Here is a 21,267-nt window from a genome sequence, read left to right as displayed (position 1 = left end):
CATGGATCCTAGAATACTGAAATTAAAGAATAAAGTCAGAGGACTTCTAACCACTTTAATGCTTGCTGTATAGCTATAGTAAGAAAGTGTAGTACTGGTAAAGGATAGACATATAAATCAATAGAAGATTAAGAAACAGATCCACCCAACTGATTTTTTTTTTTTTTTTTTTTTTTGGTACCAGGATTGAACCCAGGGACCCAACTGATTTTTACAAAGGTTCAAAACCAATTCAGTGGGGGAAGAATAGTCTTTTCAACAAATGATGCTGAAGTAATTGAATGACTCTATGTGTGCATGTATATTATTTATTTATTTGCAGCACTGGGGAGTGAAACCAGGGCCTTGCATATGCTAGGCAAGCACTCTGTGATGAGCTAAATCCTCAGCCCTGGTGACTATATTAAAAAAAAAAAATTGACCTAAGCCTCATACCTTACATAAAAATTAATGTACAATGAATAATAGACTTAAATATAAGGAAAATATTCAGGCTCTTGGGCTAGGCAAAGATTTCTTAGACTTGATACTAAATGTATGATCCATTACAGGAAAATCTAATAAACTGGATCTCATAAAAGTTTTGCCTAGCCGGGTAAGGTGGCACAAGTTAGCTACTCAGTTGACTAAGACAGGAGGATTATTTGAGCCCAAGGAGTTCAAGACCTAGATAACATAGCAAGACCTTAAAAAAGATAGAAGGCTAGGCATGGTGGTGCACACCTATAAGCCCAGCTGCTTCAGAGGATGAGGTAGGAGGATCACAAGTTCAAAGCCAGCTACAGCAACTTAACAAGGCCCTAAGCAACTTAGCAAGAACCTGTTTTAAAATAATATCTAAAAAAAGTTGAGAATGTGGCTCAGTGATTCAGCACCAATGGGTTCAATCCCAGTACTACTACTACTACACTACTACTACTAATAATAATAATAATAATGGGCTGGGGATGTGGCTCAAGTGGTAGTGTGCTTGCCTGGCATGCGTGAGGCACTGGGTTCGATAATCTGTACCACATAAAAATAAAATAAAGGTATTGTGTCCACCTAAAACTAAAAAAGAAATATTAAAAACAAAATAAATAAGAAAAAGAAAGTTTTGTTCTGTTAAAGCTCATGTGAAGAAAATGAAAAAAAAAAAAAAAGCTATGGACTAGAAAAAAATCTTTAAAACCACATATCCAACAAAGAACTTGTACCTAGAACACATAAAGAACACTCAAAGCTCAAAATAAGAAAATTTTCATTATAAAATTGATAAAAAGACATGGAAATACTGAAGAGGATTTACACATGAAAAATAAGCAAATAAAAATATATTTAACATCATTAGAAATTTAGAGGTGGGGATGTAGTTCAGCTGTAGAATGCTTGCTAGCATGCTCCAGGCAAAACACAACAAACAAAACCCCATGTGATTCACTATGAGCCTATAATAATAACTAAGACAAAAAATAAGGACAACACCAAATGCTGACAAGGATACAGAGACACTGGATTATTCATGCATTGCTGACAGAAGTACAAGTGGCACAGCCACAGTTTGGCAGTTTCTTCAGAAACATAGCAGCAACTGCCAAATGACTTAGCAATTGTACTCCTGGGCATTTAACCCAGAGAAATTAAAAATTATTGCACAAATGTTCATAAAAGGTTTATTTGCAATAGACCACAACTGGAGTCAGCCCAGATAATCTTCCAGATAACCTTTGACAGGGAACGTTGTAAATATAAACATCTGTGAACTACCACTCAGCAATAAAAAGGAGTGAATTACTGAAGGGAAATTAATTTGGATGAACCTCCAGCAAATTACTCTGAGTGAAAAAAGCCAACCTCAAAAGGTGACACACTATAGCTCTATAGTATAGTTCAAGGTCTGGTATTGTAATGCCTCCTGCTTCACTTTTCTTGCTAAGGATTGCTTTGGCTATTCTAGATCACTTATTAATGCCACTGATTTAGCAGGAATGTCCTCACTTTGCTCAGTACACATTTGTCTTTTTAATTCATTCCACTAGGAATTTTGTCTCTGTCTTTGGTGTTAAAATATTCTATTCTCTTCTGTTATCAGTTTGACACTGAACTTTCACAAAAAGTCTAAAACTCAGAGGAATGTCTTTCATCTTGGCTGCCTTAATGGGACTATGGTTCACCAATTAGAGGAAGAATGGTTATATTGGGAAAATGGATGGCTTTTTAAATGGTTAAATGCAATTGTTAAAATAAGATTTTACATAAATGAGAATAATCTGGAAAAAATGACATACTGTTATGATTGCACTTACATAACACCTTTGAAATAAAAACAAAATTAAAACTAGAGAACAGATTTGTGATTGCCAGGGAATAGGGAAGGAGCAGGAAGAAGGGAAAGAGATAGGTGGATATAGTTGTAAAAAGGACAACACAGGGGATCCTTGTGGTTAGGACTGTTCAGAACCTTGCTTGTGTAGTTGGTACACAAATGATATAATTGTATACAATTTAATAAGCTTCATACAAGTAAATACAATGTGGGCTGGGAATATAGCTCAGCAATCAATCCCCAGCATTCCATCTTCCCCCAACACAAAGGGGAAAAAATTAAGTGAGTACAAGTAAAATAAGACAAATCTGAATTAAATTGTTGGATTGTATGAATGTCAGTGTCTGAGTTGTAGTATTATAGTATAGTTTTGCATAATGTTACCACTGGGAGAAATTGTGCAAAACATACAAGGAATCATTCTATTACATCTTACAACTGCATGTGCCTCAATAATAATTTCAATTTTAAAAAAAAGATATGGCTGGGCATGATGGCACACACCTACAATCCAAGTGACTTAGGAGGCTGAGGCAAGAAGATGGAAAGTTTGAGGCCAGCCTCAGCAACTTAGCTAGGCCCTGTCTCAAAATAGGATGTAGCTCACTGGTAAAACACTCCTTGGTTCAATCCCCAGTACCAAAACCAAAATCAAAACAAATAAAAAAAAAAAAACAGGTAAGTCTAAGTAATATGTAGACAAGTGCAAAAGAAAGGATATTTTATAGTATCTTTTTCTCTTAATTTAAAAACCAATTGCATAAAACAATGTGTATACATTATATCTGTATTGTTAAACTTATGACATAGAAATGGAATATGTTTGACAAAAAGAGCACTAAGGAGGTAGGTAGTAACAAAGGTGCATTGAAATGAGAAAATGACATTAGATGGTAATTCAAACCTACAGGGAAAAATGAGAATTAGAAAAGGTAAATAAGCCTAATATAACAAGCTCTACAAACGCTTGCTCTCCTTTTTTTTTCCTCTCAGCTTTTTAAAATGATCATATAAGGTTACATATAACGTTATAAATACTACATAAAGTCATCATTATAACTATATAGTAATTATAGTTATGCAATAATTACAAAGCTTTGTTGGTTTATAACATATATAGACTTGTATAACAATAATACCACAAAATGTGGGTGGTAATGTGGCTATGTAATCACATAGGAGTAAAGTTTCTATACCTCACTAGAATTAAGTTAGCATAAATCTGAAGAAGATTCTGATAAATTAAACTGAATATTATAAACTGTAAAGCAACCAGTAGGCAAATAATTTTAAAATATGTTAAGAGGCCAGGGTTGTGGCTCAGTAGTAGAGTGCTTGCCTAGCATGTGTGAGGCATTGGGTTCATCCCCAGTACCATGTAAGCAAGTAAAATAAAGGTTAAAAAAAATTGGACTTTAGGGACTGGGGAAGTGGCTCGGGTGGTGGCGCGCTCGCCTGGCATGAGTGCGGCCTGAGGTTCGATCCTCAGCACCACATACAAACAAGGATGTTGTGTCCGCTGAAAACTAAAAAATAAATATTAAAATTCTCTCTCTCTCTCTCTCTCTCTCTCTCAAAAAAAAATGGACTTAAAAAATGCTAAAATGTTAATATGTTAAAATAGTTAAAATGTTACACTAGAAAGTGTCCACTTACTATAGAATAAGGCAGTAAAGGTGGGAAAGAGAAATAAAAACGCAGGCGACATGGGCTGGAGATATAGCTCAGTGGTAGAGTGCTTGTCTAGCAAGCCCATGTTCTGAGTTAGATTCTCAGCACTATTGAAATGAAGGAAGGAGGGGCTGGGGATGTGGCTCAAGTGGTAGCGTGCTGGCCTGGCATGCGCGGGGCGCTGGGTTCCATACTCAGCACCACATTAAAAAAATAAATAAAATAAAGATGTTGTGTCCGCCGAGAACTAAAAAATAAATATTCTCTCTCTCTTTAAAAAAAAAAGGAAGGAAGAAAAGAAATATGAGGTATTAAAAACCAAAAAGAAAAATAGCAAATATATGTCTAACTATATCTACAGTAACTACGCTGATATCAGATGAAATAGATTTAGGAAAAAAAACTACTAAAGATTGATAAAAAGATTCAATCTCTTACAAAGATAATAAAACACTTATAAACATATATACCTAACTACAGATCCCCAAAATACAGAAAGCAAAACTGACAGAATTGAAGGGAAAAAATAGAAAATTCAGCAATAATACTTAGGGACTTTAATACCTTATAATAATGGATAGAAAAACAAGGCAGAAGATTGATAACAGAAGATTTGAACAACAGTATAAATCAAGTAGAACTAACAGACAACTATAAAATGCTCCACCCAACAACAGCAGAGTGCAGAAGAAATGTGCATTCTGCTCAAGCGTGCTTGAAACATTCTCTAGCTTAGAGCATAAATTAGACCATAAAACAAATCTCAGTAAATTCAAAAGGACTAAAGTCATACAAAGAATGTTATCTGAATATAATTAAATTAGTAATCAGTAACATAAAAAAAGTTTGTGGAATTCACCAATAAGTGTAAATTGAATCACACTCCCAAATAACTAATGGGTCATTGGGAATGGTGGCACATGCCTGTAATTCTCAGGGAGCCTGAGGCAGGAAGATTGTGAGTTCGAGGCTACCTTCAGCAAGGGTAGTGAGACCCTGTCCCCAAAATAAAAAAAATTTAAAAAAAAGAACTGGAGTTATGGTTCACTGGTACAGAATCCTTGGGTTCAATCCCTAGTACTTCCACCCCCCCACACAAACCAAAAAGATGGGTCTGAGAAGATATTTCCAGGAAAATTTTTAAATACTTTGAGGGAATGAAAATGAAAATACTGTATACCAAAACATAGGATACAGGAAAATCAGTACTTGGAGAGAAATTTCTAGATGTGAATATCTGTATTCAAAAGAACATCCAGGGGCTAGGGGTATAGCTCAGTAATACATATTTGCCTAGCATACATGAGACTCTGGGTTCAATCCCTAGCACTGTAAAAAAAAACCCAAAAACACACATACACACAATACATATATTAACAAACTGAATTATGCAGCATGTTAAAGGGATTAAACATCACAAATAAACTGGGATTTATTCATGGGATACAAAAAAATTGAATATCCAAAACAAATGTAATATACAATATTAATAAAATGAAGTGGAAAAAACCACAGGCTCATCTCAATTGATGCTGAAAACATTTGACAAAATTCAATACTCTTTCATGACAAAGAAATCATTTTTTCCCAATAAACTAGGAAGCGAAGGGAACTTCCTCAACATAATGAGCATTTACACCACACTCAAAAGTGAAAGACTGGGGCTGGGGTTGTAGCTCAGTGGTACAGTACTTGCTAGCATGTGTGAGGCACTGGGCTAGATCCTCAGCACCACATAAAAATAATAAATAAATAATATAAAGGTATTGTGTCCTCTACTATTAAAAAATATATATATTTTTAAAAAAGCGAAAGACTAAAAGATTTCTCTCTAAGGTCAGAAGACAAGGATACCCAAGGATATTTTACTACTTCTATTTAGCATGGTTCTAAAAGTCCTAATCAGAGCAATTAGGCAAGAAAAATAAATAAAAGACATACAAACTGGAAAGGAAGAAGAAAAATGATCTTTGTGGGAACATGATTTGACATGTATAAAATCGAAAGAGCCCAGCATGGTGAACCACCCCTGTAATCCCAGCAACTCAGAGGCTGAGGCAGGAGAATCTCATGTTTGAAGCAGCTTTAGCAGTTTAGAAAGGCCCTAAACAACTTAGCAAGACCCTGTCTCTAAATTAAAAATAAAAAGGGCTGGGAATATGTTTCAGTGGATAAACACCCAGGTTCAATACCCAATACTATTGTACTACTACTACTGCTAATAATAATAATACTAAAAAGGATTGAGGATGTGGCTCAGTGGTTAAGCAGCCATGGGTTCAATTCCCAGTACCAAAAAAAAAAAAAAAAAAAAAGAAAGGAATGAAGTAGTAAGACATGGCATATCATGGATGAACCTCGGAAAATTTGTTAAAGTGAAAGAAGACAGAACCAAAAAGAGTGAGAGAGATTCCATTTATGTGAAAGATTTATGTAAAAAGTCTGGAATAGGTAAATCCATAGAAGCAGATAGTAGAATCATGGTATGTAAATTAGTTCTAAAAAAAAGATGTCAGAAAGAACATCTGAGCCTGTAACTCACATTATGCAATATTTATTTCTAAATTGTAAGCATGTACTACTGCTCTAATGTATTTATTAATATTCTTAAAATTAGAAAATAAAAAGTGATGTTTAAATTGAAAATAAAACCAGTGTGGTGTTGCACACCTGTAATCTCAGTGACCCAGGAGGCTGAGATAGGAGGATCAAAAGCTCAGAGCCAACTTCAGCAATTTAGCAAGGCCCTAAGCAACTTAGTGAGACCCTGTCTCAAAATAAAAAATGAATAGGGCTGGGGATATAGCTCAGTGGCTAAATGCCTCTGGGGTAAATCCACAGCACCAAAAAAGAAAACACTTACCTATAAAATAGATGATGATATCAACAATGCCTTTCATTGCTGGGAGTTAGATCAGTGACACAACTCACCCCTACCCCGCAACCACTATGTGAGCTCATTGTATATGCCAGGTTCTCACTTTACATAATCAACTGTCTAACAATCATGCACATAAATATTCCTATCATTATCATTTTTTTCCAATGACAAAACTGAAGATTAAAAAAAAAATAAAGAAAGAAAGCTGGCACAATGGACCAAAGTCCCAGCTACTCAGGAGGCTAAAGGAGGAAGATTGGTCTAGGCTTGGAAAAAGAAAAAGAAAAGGGAAAGGGAAAGGAGAAGAGCTTAGGGTGACCAGAAAGTTGGTGGTAAGGCTGGGAGCTCATGGCCTCCAAACCCTAATCTCACTCTCTCAAAACTCCAAAACAAAGTGCTTCTTCAGAAACATACCCAGAAGGTCAGTTCCTGAGAAACATGTCTTCTGGTTTTTTGCCATTTCATAGAAGATAAAAATGCTCCTACAAGGGTAGAATTTGAGTTAAAACTCAAGGACAAACTCAACCAATTTTGATTGGAAATTCAAAACTCATGAGTTCCTGGGGCAAATTCAGAAGCACAAGCTTCCCAAAGCAGTGGGGAAAACTACAAGACAGGGAAGAAATTCAGGAACAGGACACGATCAGTAGCCAACATTAAGGACTGTGTAGAAAAGTGTTTGGCATGTACTAGAGCTCAATAAAGATTTGTTGAATAAATTAATGTCCCCCACCCAAGCACTATCCTGTCCTGGAGAAGCAGAGCTGGGCTGCACTAGAAAAAAATATTCAAATTTCAAACATGAAGCTGTTAATAGGAAGAACTCCTAAGAGAATAGGACCACCCCACTCAGGTTTAGGATTTAGCCTCTGAAGGGACATAGGCAACATATACTAATGTAGGACACCATATGGCACCAAGAAGGCAGGCAGGATGCTAGCTGCAAATGACTAATCATGTTGCAAGTGGTTCTACTACTGGTAAAGCTCTGCAAGCAGTCTTCTGCTCAGATGATTATAAATCTGAACAAAGCAACCTTCAGAAAGTATGAATAAGGACAAGAGCCAGGTGCAGTAGTGCACATCTGAAATCTCAGCTATTTGGGAGGCTGAGGCAGAAGGACAGCAAGTTTAAAGAACCACATTGGGCAATTTAGCAAGATTCTGTCTCAAAAAAACAAAAAGGGCTGGGGATACAGATCAGTGGTAGAGCACTTGCCTGGCATATGTTCAATCTCTAGTACTGCAAAAAGAAAAAAAAAAAAGAAGGCAGAAGAGGGGGCAAGAGGGGAAAAGAAGAAAAAGAAAAGGAAGGAAAAGGAAGGGAATTCACACCCACCTGCCAGGGAAGAAAAAAAAATTCCAAAGGACTCTTTAATTCAAGACATAACCCTGGCCAGAAAGGAAGATAACAGCATGGAAGCTTTCTAGAGTCCAGAGGCTGAAAGTGATTTCAAAATCACTGATTTCTCCCTGCAGGGTGCTGCTGTAGCTCAAGGTACCCTCAAAAGTTAAGTGGGGTGCTCATTTTGGCAGCACATAAACTAAAATTGGAACAATACAGAAAATATCAGCATGGCCCAAGGATGACATTCAAATTCAAGACACATTCAATATTTTTAAGCTTGTGAATGGAAATATGTAGTACCCAATCAACATTCTGCTTTAAAAAGTAATAAATGCATACAAGTTAAGAAAATAAAAAAGTTAAGTAGGTGTCCAGCTAGAACAGAGGTTGGAATGGTTTGCCTGGAGACACCTGGGACACAGAAATGATCAACAGCCTCAAGAAGCACCATGGATTGCTCCAATTCTGGAAGGGGCAATGAGACAAAGTTATTTGAGACAAAAACTTCATTTTTTTTAGAAAATGGGAAATGAGAATTGCTAAGTGAAAAAAGCAAGTTGCAAAGTAATGTATTCAGTATGATCCTATTTCTACAAGTGTGTGTGAGAGCTGAGCGTGGTAGCTCACACCTATAATCCCAGCAGCTCAGGAGGCTGAGACAGGAAGATTGCAAGTTTGATGTCAACCTCAGCAATTTAGCAAGGCCCCATGCAACTCAGAGAGAACCTGTCTCAAAATAAAAAATAAAAATGACTGGGAATGTGGCTCAATGGTAAGACTCCCCCAAGTTCAATACCCAGTACTCAACCCCCAAAATATATGTGTGTGTATACAACAGATTTCATGAATATAAATGCATAGAGAAAGATCTTTAAAATATCACGAATATAAAATATGCACAAAAAAAGTTATAATGTGGAAAAGGAAGGGGAAAGTTTTACTCCAGATGTGACTGGATTGTTTGAGTATTACACAAAGAAAGTATTTGTGTCTTACTTGTCTAATTTTTTTCATTTGTAAGACAAAAGAAAATTATTCAAGAAGAGGCTCATTAACATAGTTAAAATTCAATAGTACCTGGACATGTTAGAGCTCAGGAAAGTAATATAAAAAAGGGATACTAAGAAAAGAGCATCAGTACAAAGACAAAAGCCACAATGGCAACAAGAATCTTGCTCAGAAAAAAAAAAAAACGAATCTTGGGGCTGGGGCGATAGCTCAGCGGTAGCATGCTTGCCTAGCACACGTGAGGCCCTGGGTTCGATCCTCAGCACCACATACAAATGAATAAATAGAATAAAGGTATTAAAAAATTCCTTCCTTTAAAAAAAAAAAAGAATCTTGCTCAGGCAAGATGGATGAGAATATAGTAAACTTGGGCTAGAGTTGTGGTTCAGTGGTAGCGCGCTTGCCTAGCATGCATGACGCACTTGGTTCGATTCTCAGCACCACGTACAAATAAATAAAATAAAGGTCCATCAACATCTAAACAATATTTTAAAAAAAAGAATATTGTAAACTTGCTCCCCATACCCAGTCATGCTAAGCAACCACACAGTACTGTGGTCAGTGGTGTTATGGTCACCTGAGGGAAACTACCAATGTGCAGGCTTTTCTGCTTCCATGCCACGGATACACCTCCAATTTCTCCCCTCCATGTCTCTCTCCTTTGGAAACTCAGCCAGACCAATGGGGTCAGTCCTGGGGGTTTCTGTTACATCTGTCTAGAGGTCTGGCCTTGAATTTCCAAAGATGTGTAGCCAAACTAGTAAGGAAGACCTCACTGTAAGCCCTGTCAAAGACTGGTATGACGAAGGCTACTGGGGTTTGTTCCAGGGTGCCCTTGCTACATACTTGCTTAGAGAAGGAGATTGGAGAAGCATCCAGCAGAACAAACCAAACCTCCAGTTTCAGGGCAAACACTTGGACCCACCTATTGTTAAGATTTCTCCACAGGAATGCCACAACTTGCTATGGCCCACCCTGAGTCTCATCCCTCCCCAATGTTTCTTGGAAAGTGACATGGAGTTTGTGCCCTTAAGAAGCCTGGTGGGTGAGCCCCGGGACCTGTAGATGACTTCTTAGCACTGCTTTGCCATGAGAAAAGAAGGGAAGAGGCCCTTCCCTGCACCAGCCTCCAGCACCAACCTTTTGGATGGCTATGGTTTCAATGTTTATATCCCTCTCAAATTCATGTTGGAACTTAAACACCAATGCGAGAGTATTAAGAGTGCTAGAAGTTGATTAAATGAGGGTTCAGGGGCTGGAATTATGGCCCAGCAGTAGAGTGCTCAACTAGCATGGGCAGGATCCAGGTTCAATCCTCAGCACCACATAGAAATAAAGGCATTATGTTGTGTCCATCTACACACAAAAAAAAATAAATAAATATTTTTAAAAAAACATGAGGGTGCAGCATTCATGAATGTGATTAATGACCTTATACCAGGGCTGGAAAGAATTAGTTAGGCCCTTTTATGCCCTCCACCTCCAGCCATGAAGAGACAACATTTGTCCCTCCTGGAGGATGCAGCAAGAAGATGCCATTTTAGAAACATAGAACAGCCCTCAATAGACCCTCAACCTACTAGATCTTGGGTTTTAGCCTCAAAAACTAAGAGAAATAAATTTCTGTTTTTTTCAGTCTCAAGTATTTTGTTATAGCAACAAAAAGAGACTAAGACATGGACTAAGGAACAGACACAGGCAAAGTTTTCATGGCGTAGTGAGGGTATGCTCATAGAAGAAAATGGGACCAGAGGCCAGGACCTGGCTAGGGAGCAAAAGAAGTTGGAGATTCCAAGATAGAAAAGAGCAAGCAAGCTCTTTAGTGACCCTGGAGCAAAAGAAGAGGCACAGAAACAGGGTACTGAGGGAAATAGTGCTGCTATGAAAGGCACTGTCAAAGCTCAAGGCTACTGGTGTATGTTCTCCTCTTGTTGGACAAGCATAAAATAAAGCTTAGGAGCCCTCCTTCACCATTTGAAGTACCTGACCTGACAATCACCCTAGGCCACCTAGGCTTCTCTTTTTTTGACTACCAAGATCTCCAAAATGTAAGAGAGAATCAAAAGGATGTAAGGGGAGGGCTGGGGATGTGGCTCAAGCGGTAGCTCACTCGCCTGGCATGCGTGCGGCCCGGGTTCGACCCTCAGCACCACATACCAACAAAGATGTTGTGTCCGCCAAGAACTAAAAAATTAAAAAAAAAAAAAAGGATGTAAGAGGAGATAGAGATGTAGCTTAGTGGTAGAGCACCTTACTAGAATGTGCAAGGTTGGGAGTTCAATCCTCAGCAACACAAAAACAAAACATTAAGAAAGAAAAAGCCTGCAAGTAGAACAGGTTTTAAAGGAGTGCTTTTTTTTTTTTTTTTTTTTTTTACTAGAAATTGAACTCAGGGGCACTCAACCACTGAACCCCATCCCCAGCCCTATTTTGTATTTTATTTAGAGATAGGGTCTCACTGAATTGCTTAGTGCCTTGCTATTGCTGAGGCTAGTTTTGAATTCACAATTCTGTCTCAGCCTCTCAAGTCACTGGGATTACAGGTGTGCACCACCACATCAGGCTAAAGGAATGCTTTTACACACTGGTTAGCACAGGGATCCTATAAATTACTGGTGAACAGTGACTTTCCACTTAGTAGGGGAACCTGGGGAAGTAATCCCCCCAGCCAGCAGTCACACCTAACAATGCCTTTCTTTATTCCTGTGATCCCTGGCTAGGGAATAGCTACAGGGGACATAGGAGGTAGTCCCAACAATTGCAGCAAGATATTCTGCTGGAAATAGGCTGTGTGTATTATTTCCAGAACATGCGCCTTTGTTCCCATCCATGTTTCTGGTTCATTTTCCACTGAAAAGGAAACTTGCAAAGCTTTTAAAAAGAAATCAATTCTTTTTCACCACTAAGCTATTTATTCTGGAAAGAAGACATAAATGTAGAGAATGTAGAAACATTTTAAATTATATATCATACATTACTAGACATCAGAGAAAACACACTGGAGAGAAGCTTTACAAATGAGACCATCGTACCATTCCTCTAAGAAAGAATCAACATTTAATCCTCACCACAATAACCATAGAAGAGACAAAGTTTTGAAATGTGAAAATTGACAATGTGACAATGCCTCCAAAATTTATTCACCAATTCTCAGCACCTGTGGATACATACTGGTTAGAGAGAATACAAATGGAAAAAAAAACATTTCATAATCACATGTTTATTAAACACTACTGATTTTGGGAGAAATCATTGGGCCCAGAAACCCTAAAAAGTTAAATAATATTTTGAAAACTTATTCAAATTTTAAATTTATTGAACATCTGAAAACTCATACCAGTAGTGAACATTGAACAGATTTTGTCCAAAATGTATGCCTTATATAAAAATGAAACATTTATAATAAATACTTTGACAAAAAAAAAGAAAGAAAAGGAAACTTGCTTCTTTCAAGATGATCATCAGAGCCTTCACATGAGTGCTTCCTTCTGCCTAGAAGGCTTGGCCCCCTTGTACCTTCACCTACCTTCCTTGACTCCTGCTCAATCCTCAGACACACCACACACACATCCCCACCTTGCATCACTTTCTCATCCTTGGTTAGCAGAGGGATTAGCATTAGGGTTAGCATTAATTCTCAGGGCTTCTGGTTCTACTCCTTCAATGTATTTTGATCTGTGTGTAGTTAAAATCAGTCTCTCCCACTAGGCTCTTAGCTTCTTGAGAATAGGGCTTTATATCCTTGAGAATAGGAGGGCTTGTTATCCTCTCCTTGAGAATAGGGCTTGTTATCCTCTCCTTGCTAGGCACAGTGCCAGACACTGGCACTGTGCCTAGCAAGGAGAGGATAACAAGTTTCCATGTGTCTGAGTCCCTCAAGATGGTCTCCTGAGGTCTGTGTACCTGAGAGTAGTTGCCAATGAGGCACCTGGCAGAAGCTGTGTAGCAGCTGTCCTTCCCTCTTTCTTCTGGACGTGAGGTCAAAGGATGTGAGGCCATAAAAAAAGAAACTTGAGTTAGATGATTGCAGTGTATACATCTTAATCCCAGCTACTCAGGAGGCTGAGACAGGAGGATTGCAAGTTCAAGGCTAGCCTGGGCAATTTAGTGAGATCTCTGTCTCAAAATAAAAAATAAGAAGGGCTGGCATGTAGCTCATTGGGAGAGCACTTGCCTAACATGCATGAGACCCTGGATTTAATCCCCAGTACCACATAAAAAAGAAAGACTAAAAAAATATTGACCCCAGTAATGGGGAGGGTCTTGAAAGAGCAACCCAATCCCATCAACTATGAAAGCAGAGACTGGGATGGGCCTCAGGGTCAGCTCTAAACTAGGACAGCTGATTTCAGTAGGCAAACCCAGACTGAAAGACTACAGATCCTTGGGAGGTCATGTTAGAGGAGAATGAATAGGTCATAGGCAAAATAAACAGCTGTGGATGGTTTCCTGCTTCCTCATTTCTAGATAAAAACTACCCTTGGGTTCTAGCTGGGCATGGTGAAGCACATCTGTAATTGCAGAAAATTGGGAGTTTAGGGCAGAAGGATCATATATTCAAGGCCAGTCTCAGCAATTTAGCAAGACCCTATCTCAAAATAAACATACAAAGGACTGAGGATGTAACTCAGTGGTAAAGCACTCATGTGTTCAATCCCTAGTACCAAGAAAAGAAGAAAGGAAGAAAGAGAGAAAAGAAAAGAATCCTAGAAGGAATTTCCAGAAGGATAGTGTGGTCAGCAGGATCTGTGCCCACACAAAAGTCTAGGTAGCTAACAACACGAAAGTATTCACTGAACTTGGCCATTATGTTATCCTTGGAGTCTTGGGAGGTAGCAGGGTTAATGTGTATGCATGCATGCATGCATGCATGTGTTCACATGTGTGTGTTAGGGTAGAAGCAGTCATCACATGAGGCTCAAGCCTGCCCAGCCACAAAAGAAATTCAGCCCAAAGCTAACGGGATACCATACCTGAGACTCACAAAGGGGGATACAGAGAAATCTTGCTGCCCCATTCTCTTATCTATGTGGCTTTGGCTGAGCCCCTCATGTTCACCCAATCAGTGGGATCCAACTAGACTAAGCTGTTCTGTTTCCTCTGTGAACTAGAGCCTGCTTAGATCCTGATACACAGTAGAACTGATAAATGCTTATTGAATAAATGAACAAAGAAAAAATATTCTCAAAATGAGGTGCATCTCCTGGGGCATAAAGCTTTCCCTGGGGACAAAGCAGGATATCTGCAGAAGTTAAGGTGTTGAGGCAGGGGGAAGGGGTTAGTGGTGCTACCTGTATTCCATGTGCCTAAACCCACCCCCACTACATGCCACCAAATAATAATCAGCATACTTTGCCAGAATACTTTCTGTAGTTATAGTTGCAAGTCTCATTCCTGAAGTTCATACACTTCCTAAGTGGAGTATGTGGGCATCCCCCTGTGTCCATGTCAGGTCCAGGAAGAAATGACTGAACAATCCCTGTCCTCATTCCCAACTATATCCTAGGACCTCTGGAGCCTGGCACAGAGTGAGAACACTGCAAAAAGTGGGCTGTTCTAAGCAGTTAATTGCACTGCAGCAAAGGTCTTTCTCCAAAACTCCATCCAGTGACTCTTTTCATCTGGTCCTAGACTCTTATACCCTAAAGCTGGTTTCTACTCCTCACCCCAGTCTGCTTGCACTCCCTGGCAACACAGGCAGGAAGGGTGCCATCCTGCTCATCAAATGACCTATTCCTTCACTGGACCATAAATGCTTCCTCATCCCCAAGAAGCAAGGGACATTCACAAATAGTGGCTGGACTTGGGAAGCCCAGGCTCATCCCTGTTCTGCCCTGGACTTATTGTGGGGTGCTTGGAAATACCACCTTTCTGGAATCAGACTTCCCATACCACAAATGATTCTGACCCTCTATTAGCAAGAGATATACAAATGAAACAAAGTATATAATCAAAATTTCAGTTAACTACTAAGACTCATTACTATCTCTTCAAAAGCAATGCGTGTCTCTATTTGAGCTTCCTGTGTTTTCCTAAGACACTGATAAGGACTACAGAAATAAAAGGTTAGGAAGCCTAACTGAGGCCCTGTTCCTTGCCAAAACTTGCTAAAAAAAAAAAAAAAGGCACACTCATACATTGCAAATTGGTGCAACCGATATGAAAAGCAGTATAGAGATTCCTTGAAAAACTTGGAATGGAACCACCATTTGACCCAGCTATCCCAATCCTCAGTTTGAACCCAAAAAACTTAAAAACAGTATACTACAGTGATGCAACCACATCAATGTTTATAGTAGCATAATTCACAATAGCTAAATTGTGAATTATGCTACAACCTAGATGCCCTTCAATAAGATGAATGAATAAAGAAACTGTGGTATATATACACAATGGAATATTACTCAGCATTAAAAGAGAATGCATTTTGCAGGTAAATGGGTGCAGTTGGGGAATATCATGCTAAGTGAAGTAAGCCAATCCCCCCCCAAAAAAACCCAAAGGCCAAATGTTTTCTCTGATATGTGGATGCTGATCCATAATGGAGGTAGGGGAGCATGGGAGGAATGGAGGAACTTTAGATAGGGTGGAGGGAAGGGAGAGGGCAAGGGGGTAGAAAAGATGGTGAAATGAGATGGACATCATTACCCTAAGTACATGTATGAAGACACGAATGGTCTGACTCTACTTTGTGTACAACCAGAGACATGAAAAATTGTGTTCTATATGTGTACTATGAATTGAAACGCATTCTGATGTCATGTATAACAAATTAGAATAAATAAATAAATTTAAGATAAAAAAGAATCCATAAAAAAAAGAGCGTTCAGGGGCTGGGGATGTGGCTCAAGTGATAGCGCACTCGCCTGGCATGCGTGCGGCCCAGGTTCGATCCTCAGCACCACATACCAACAAAAGATGTTGTTGAGAACTAAAAATAAATAAATAAATATTAAAAAAAAAAAGAGCGTTCAGCCCTTGTCACTCCTCCATTCACTGCCTCTCCATTTCACAAGCCTTAGAATCCCAGAGAAAGTGCTTGCTTATATGGGAGTTCAGGAAACAGGATGCTTTCTGAAAAGGCAAAGCTTCCAGTTTTCTCTTTCTACTTGCCTCTAAATACAGGTCCCTGGCACCACCAGGCAGGTTCAGAGAAGTGAACCCAAGTCTCAACATCAGAAGGGAAAGTGCCATCCCAAAAGATCCTGTCTGGCTCTCTATATTTCTAAAGGAGAGGGCATTTTTGCTTTCCTCACTCAACACTCAAGGGTATAGAGGTTTTGGAATTTTTGTTTTTTACCATTTAGAAAATGAGCTGTGTGGGTCTGATATCTGTCCCTGGAACCCTGGGTGGACTTCCCAAGGATTCTTGTGCCCAACTGGGTACCTGGGAAGGGACAATGCAGAGGCTATGTGTTACCATGACTTAGCCATGCAAGATACACAACAAATGACCAGGTAGTTGCAAAGAAACAATGAGAACAGGCACAAATGCTGCTCTAAGGCAATGAGGTGAGCTCCAAAATGCACCCTAATAAAGCTGGGGAGGATCGGGTATGGTTGGGGAGTCAGTATTGCAGAACCTGGTTTGTTGGGAGCATTCAGAGCATGCTGCCCAGTTCTATCTGTTCCCTTCTTCCCTTTGTTCCACTGGCTCAGCTTACATCACAGCTCTCCAAGAGTCCCCTGACAGGAAAACTCTTCTGACTCTGTTCTATAGGTGGCATACCTCAGATTGCCAGGCAATTGGTACTAAGCACCATCATTTGTAAAAGTGCTTTCAGCACAGGATGGTGGCAGGGATAGATACTCAGCCATTGGCAAAGTCCTATTCTAGTCCACTGGCTTCTGAGCAAGCCCCACATGTCCCAGCCTACCTCCTGGGCCCAGAGAAATACACATCCCAAAATCAAGTGGTGGTGTCTCTACCCCAACTGCCCATCAGAAAATCACAGCCTCAGATCATCAGCCCCAGACCTGGAACTCCCTCCTTCCTGCCTTCTTCCCTCTTCCTGCAGTGAGGGATTGTTTTCTGTGGCTCCCATGGCCTGGACTTCAGCTCTGATTAGCTACAGATTTGAGAGATTGTGGAATGGGTCAGGCCTTTCATAACTTTCCAGCATAAGCCCCAATTTCTGTACCTATTTTAGCAGCTATATGTGGAGATAAGGAGGACAACTACAATAGGCCCTCTGAGACTCCCCAAATCCCCAACTGAATCAGAGCTACCAAAGGGTAGGGATCATACCCTTAATCAAATTTAACTCAAACTTGCTCTGGGGTAGGAAGTAGGGATGCTAATCTACCTTGTTCCCCTTTTTAGTGTCAGCCTTAAGCATAGAAACTGGCATCTATAAATAACCATGTAATGCCAGGTCTCATGCTGAGTGTTTTCATCTCCAACATTTGATAACACAAATGTATGATCAATTGAACGTATTTAACTCACTCTCTTGGAGCCCAGTATTGCATCAATTTCTTCTACTTCCTTATCTCTTTTTCAGGAACCAGGTGACATTCATAGTAAAGCACTTGCAGGTAAAGTGGTACTTTGTTTTGCCAGCCCAGAACCAACTATTCAGCTTTGTAACTAACAGCTCACTTGGATGCCTCTAAAACACAATTGGGGCTTCAGGTGTAGTTCAGTGGTAGAATACTTCCCTAGGTTTGCTTCTCATACACACCAGTGCATGGGCATGTGCACAAGCATGCATGCACATACACACACACATACATCTGGCCTTAGAACAAACTTCTGAATTTAGATCTCATCCCTCATACCCAACCCTGTCCTCTGCCCGCTTTCCTTCATGCCTTTCATGTATATTAGACATTCAGACCAAAACTCAGGAAGCCCTCTAACTCCTCTCTTTCTCAAAACTCTTCACAACCAACCCTTTAGCAATTCTTTTGGCTCTACTTTCAGAACACATTCAGAAGGTAAGCACTTTTTACCACTTTTATTTCCTTGCCAACATAGGAAAAAATTACTTAAACATTTACCCTTTTGTTTCAGCAATCCTACTTCTAGGAAACAAACTCATAGACACACTGACAAAATTACATAATAACATGTGCCACATTCCTCACAGTAGTGTTATTTGTAAGAGCAAAAGACTGGACTCAGTTCAATGTCCATGGATAAACCATGGCATGTCCACATTGTGAAACCCTGTGCAGATGCAAAAAAAGGATCAGGAGGAGTTCTATATTCTTCCAGAGGGTGATCTTCAAATGATATTATATTGTAGCTGGGAACAGTGGTACATGACTGTATCCCAGAGACTCCAGAGTCTGAATCGGGGGATTACAAGTTCAAGGACAGCCTCAGAACTTAACAAGACCTTGTATTAAACTAAAAATAAATAAATAAAAAGGTCTGGGGTAAAGCGCCAGTTGATAAAGCACCCCCGGGTTCCATTCCAGTACTAGGTGGGGGAAATGTGAAGAAAAAAGCAACATATAGGGATTAGGGTGTACTCAGTAATATAGCAATTGCTTGGCATGCAAAATTTAAAAAGAAGTGGTATGGGCTGGGTGCGGTGGCACATGCCTGTAATCCCATCAGCTCGGGAGACTGAGACAGGAGAATCATGAGTTCAAAGCCAGCATCAGCAATGGCAAGGCACTAAACAACTCAAGGAGATTCTGTCTCTAAATAAAATACAAAATAGGGCTGGGAATGTGGCTCAGTGGCTGAGTGCCTCTGAGTTCAATCCCCAGTACCAAAGAAAAAAAAAAGGAAGAAGAAGAAGGAAGAAGAAAGAAGAAGGAAGAAGAAAGAAGAAGAAAGAAGAGGAAGAGGAGGAGGAGGAGGAGGAGGAGGAGGAGGAGGAGGAGGAGGAGGAGGAGGAGGAGGAGGAACCCAAAGATGTTCTAACACTGAGTTATATCCACAGACCCTTTTAATTAATTATTTATTTATTTAGGTACCAGGAATTGAACTCAGAGGCACTTAACTATTGAGCAACATCCCCAAGCTTTCTTTATATTTTATTTAGAGGCATGGTCTCCCTAAGTTACTTAGGGCCTCACTAAGTTGCTGAGGATGGCTTTGAACCTGTGATCCTCTGCCTCAGCCTCCTGAGCCATTGGAATTACAGGCTTGCACCACCAAGCTGGGTCCTTTTTAAATTTTTATATTTTGTCTTGTGAGATTGTTTCTTGGGCTAAATTGCTGGTCTCGAACTTGCAATCCTCCTGACTCAGTCTCCCTAGTCTGGATTACAGATTTGCCATCATATCCAATATAAAAATGTTTATTAGGGAAGGAGGAGAATAGGTAGAAGGAACTAGGCTTTTCTTTGGAATCACATGAAAGATTTATATGATTTTTAAAATTAAATCAAAAAGAAAAAATATGGTAGATGGTATTGTTGTTCTTTATTCTTTACTTTCCATGGATTCTGCCTTTTGCCAAGTGACTCTGCAGTTCTTCCAACTAGAGTTATAGTATATTTTCCAACTATAGCAAACTGTATTTTCCAAAAATGGTCTCAGAAAAATTTCCAATCCCACATGCTCTTTTTTTATTATTCTTTTTTTAGTTGTTGATGGACATTTATTTTATTTATACATGGTGTTGAAAATCGAACCCAGTGCCTCACGCATGCTAGGCAAGCGCGCCACCACTGAGCCACAGCCACAGCCCCCTGCATGCTCTTAAAGAACCTAGGTACTCTTCTGGGCATGATGGCTCATGACTGAAATCCCAGCAACTCAAGAGACTGAGGCAGGAGAATTACAAGTTCAAGAACAGCCTCAGCGCTGGTGCTGGGGCTCAGTCGTAGAGTACCTATATTGCACATGTAAGACACTGGGTTCAATTCTCAGTACCACGTAAAAAAATAAATAAATGGAGATATTATGTCCATCTACAACTAAAAAATATATTTTAAAAAAAACAACCTCAGCAACTTAGCAAGATCCTGTCTCAAAAATAATATAAAAAGGGCGGGGGATATAGCACAGAGGTAGAGCACCCCTGGGTTCGATCCCCAGTACACTCACACACACCCCAAAACAAAAAACAAATCTGGGGACTAGGGTTGTGGCTCAGTGGCAGAGCACTTGTCTAGCATGTGCGAGGCCCTGGGTTCAATCCTCAGCACCACATAAAAATAAAATAAAGGTATTGTGTCCAACAACAACTCAAAAATAAAATTTAAAAAAATTTAAAAAAAATATGGATGCTGTCAATTAAGAAATGGAGATTAGGGCTGGGATTGTGGTTCAGTGGTAGAACGCTTGCCTAGCACGTTCGAAGCCCTAGGTTCAATCCTCAGCACTACATAAAAATAAACAAAATAAAACTATTGTGTTTAACTAAAAAATAAATGTTAAAAAAAGAAATGGAGTTCATATCTCTTTCTCTTAAACCTGAGCAACAGTTTGTGACTGTCTTAATGAGTAAAACATGCCAGAAGTGATACTGTATGTCTTTTTTTTTTAATGCCTTTATTTTATTTATTTATTTTTATTTTTATGTGGTGCTGAGGATTGAACCTAGAGCTGCACATATGCAAGGCAAGTACTTTGCCACTGAGCCACAACCCCAGCCCCGATACTGCATGTCTTTTAAGACTAGATCATAAAAGGCAGTAAAGTCCTCAACAAGCCCCACTTCACTACTGGAACCATGTCATGAGGAAGCCCAAACCAATTCACATTGAAAGAACACAGAGAAAAGCACTGAGGTTCAAGTATCAACTAGGATCAACTGTCAGACAATAAATGATGAGCCTTCAGAAGAGTCTAGTTTCTAGTCCTCTGTCTTCCGGCGGAAGCTCCAGACAGAGTGAAGCAAAATAAGCTATTCCCATTGTGCCCTGACTGTATCCCTGAACTACAGAATGTGTGACCAAAATAATGGTAACTTTCCACCACCAAGTTTTAGGGTAATTTGTTACAAAGCCCTAGTAATATATATTTAAATATACAGATGTGCACATATTATACTCTATATTACATTATACTATATATAATACAAATATTATATTCTATATATTGCATTTTATACCTATACTCATATATATATATTAGAATAAAGCCAATA

The 21,267-nt window shown here is 39.3% G+C and overlaps 1 protein-coding gene and 1 pseudogene across 2 annotated transcripts in view; one reads left to right on the top strand and one right to left on the bottom strand.

Annotated features, from left to right (window-relative positions):
* Positions 1 to 21,267, bottom strand: part of Bsn (bassoon presynaptic cytomatrix protein) — a 104,949-nt gene that overhangs the window by 68,602 nt on the left and 15,080 nt on the right. The window lies entirely within an intron of this gene.
* Positions 8,377 to 8,477, top strand: LOC120884575 (U6 spliceosomal RNA; annotated as a pseudogene).

Source organism: Ictidomys tridecemlineatus, chromosome 3, assembly GCF_052094955.1.
Source record: "Ictidomys tridecemlineatus isolate mIctTri1 chromosome 3, mIctTri1.hap1, whole genome shotgun sequence".
Classification (NCBI taxonomy): domain Eukaryota; kingdom Metazoa; phylum Chordata; class Mammalia; order Rodentia; family Sciuridae; genus Ictidomys; species Ictidomys tridecemlineatus.
The sequence above is the reverse complement of the archived record's forward strand: the minus strand, read 5'-3'. Positions and strand labels throughout refer to the sequence as shown.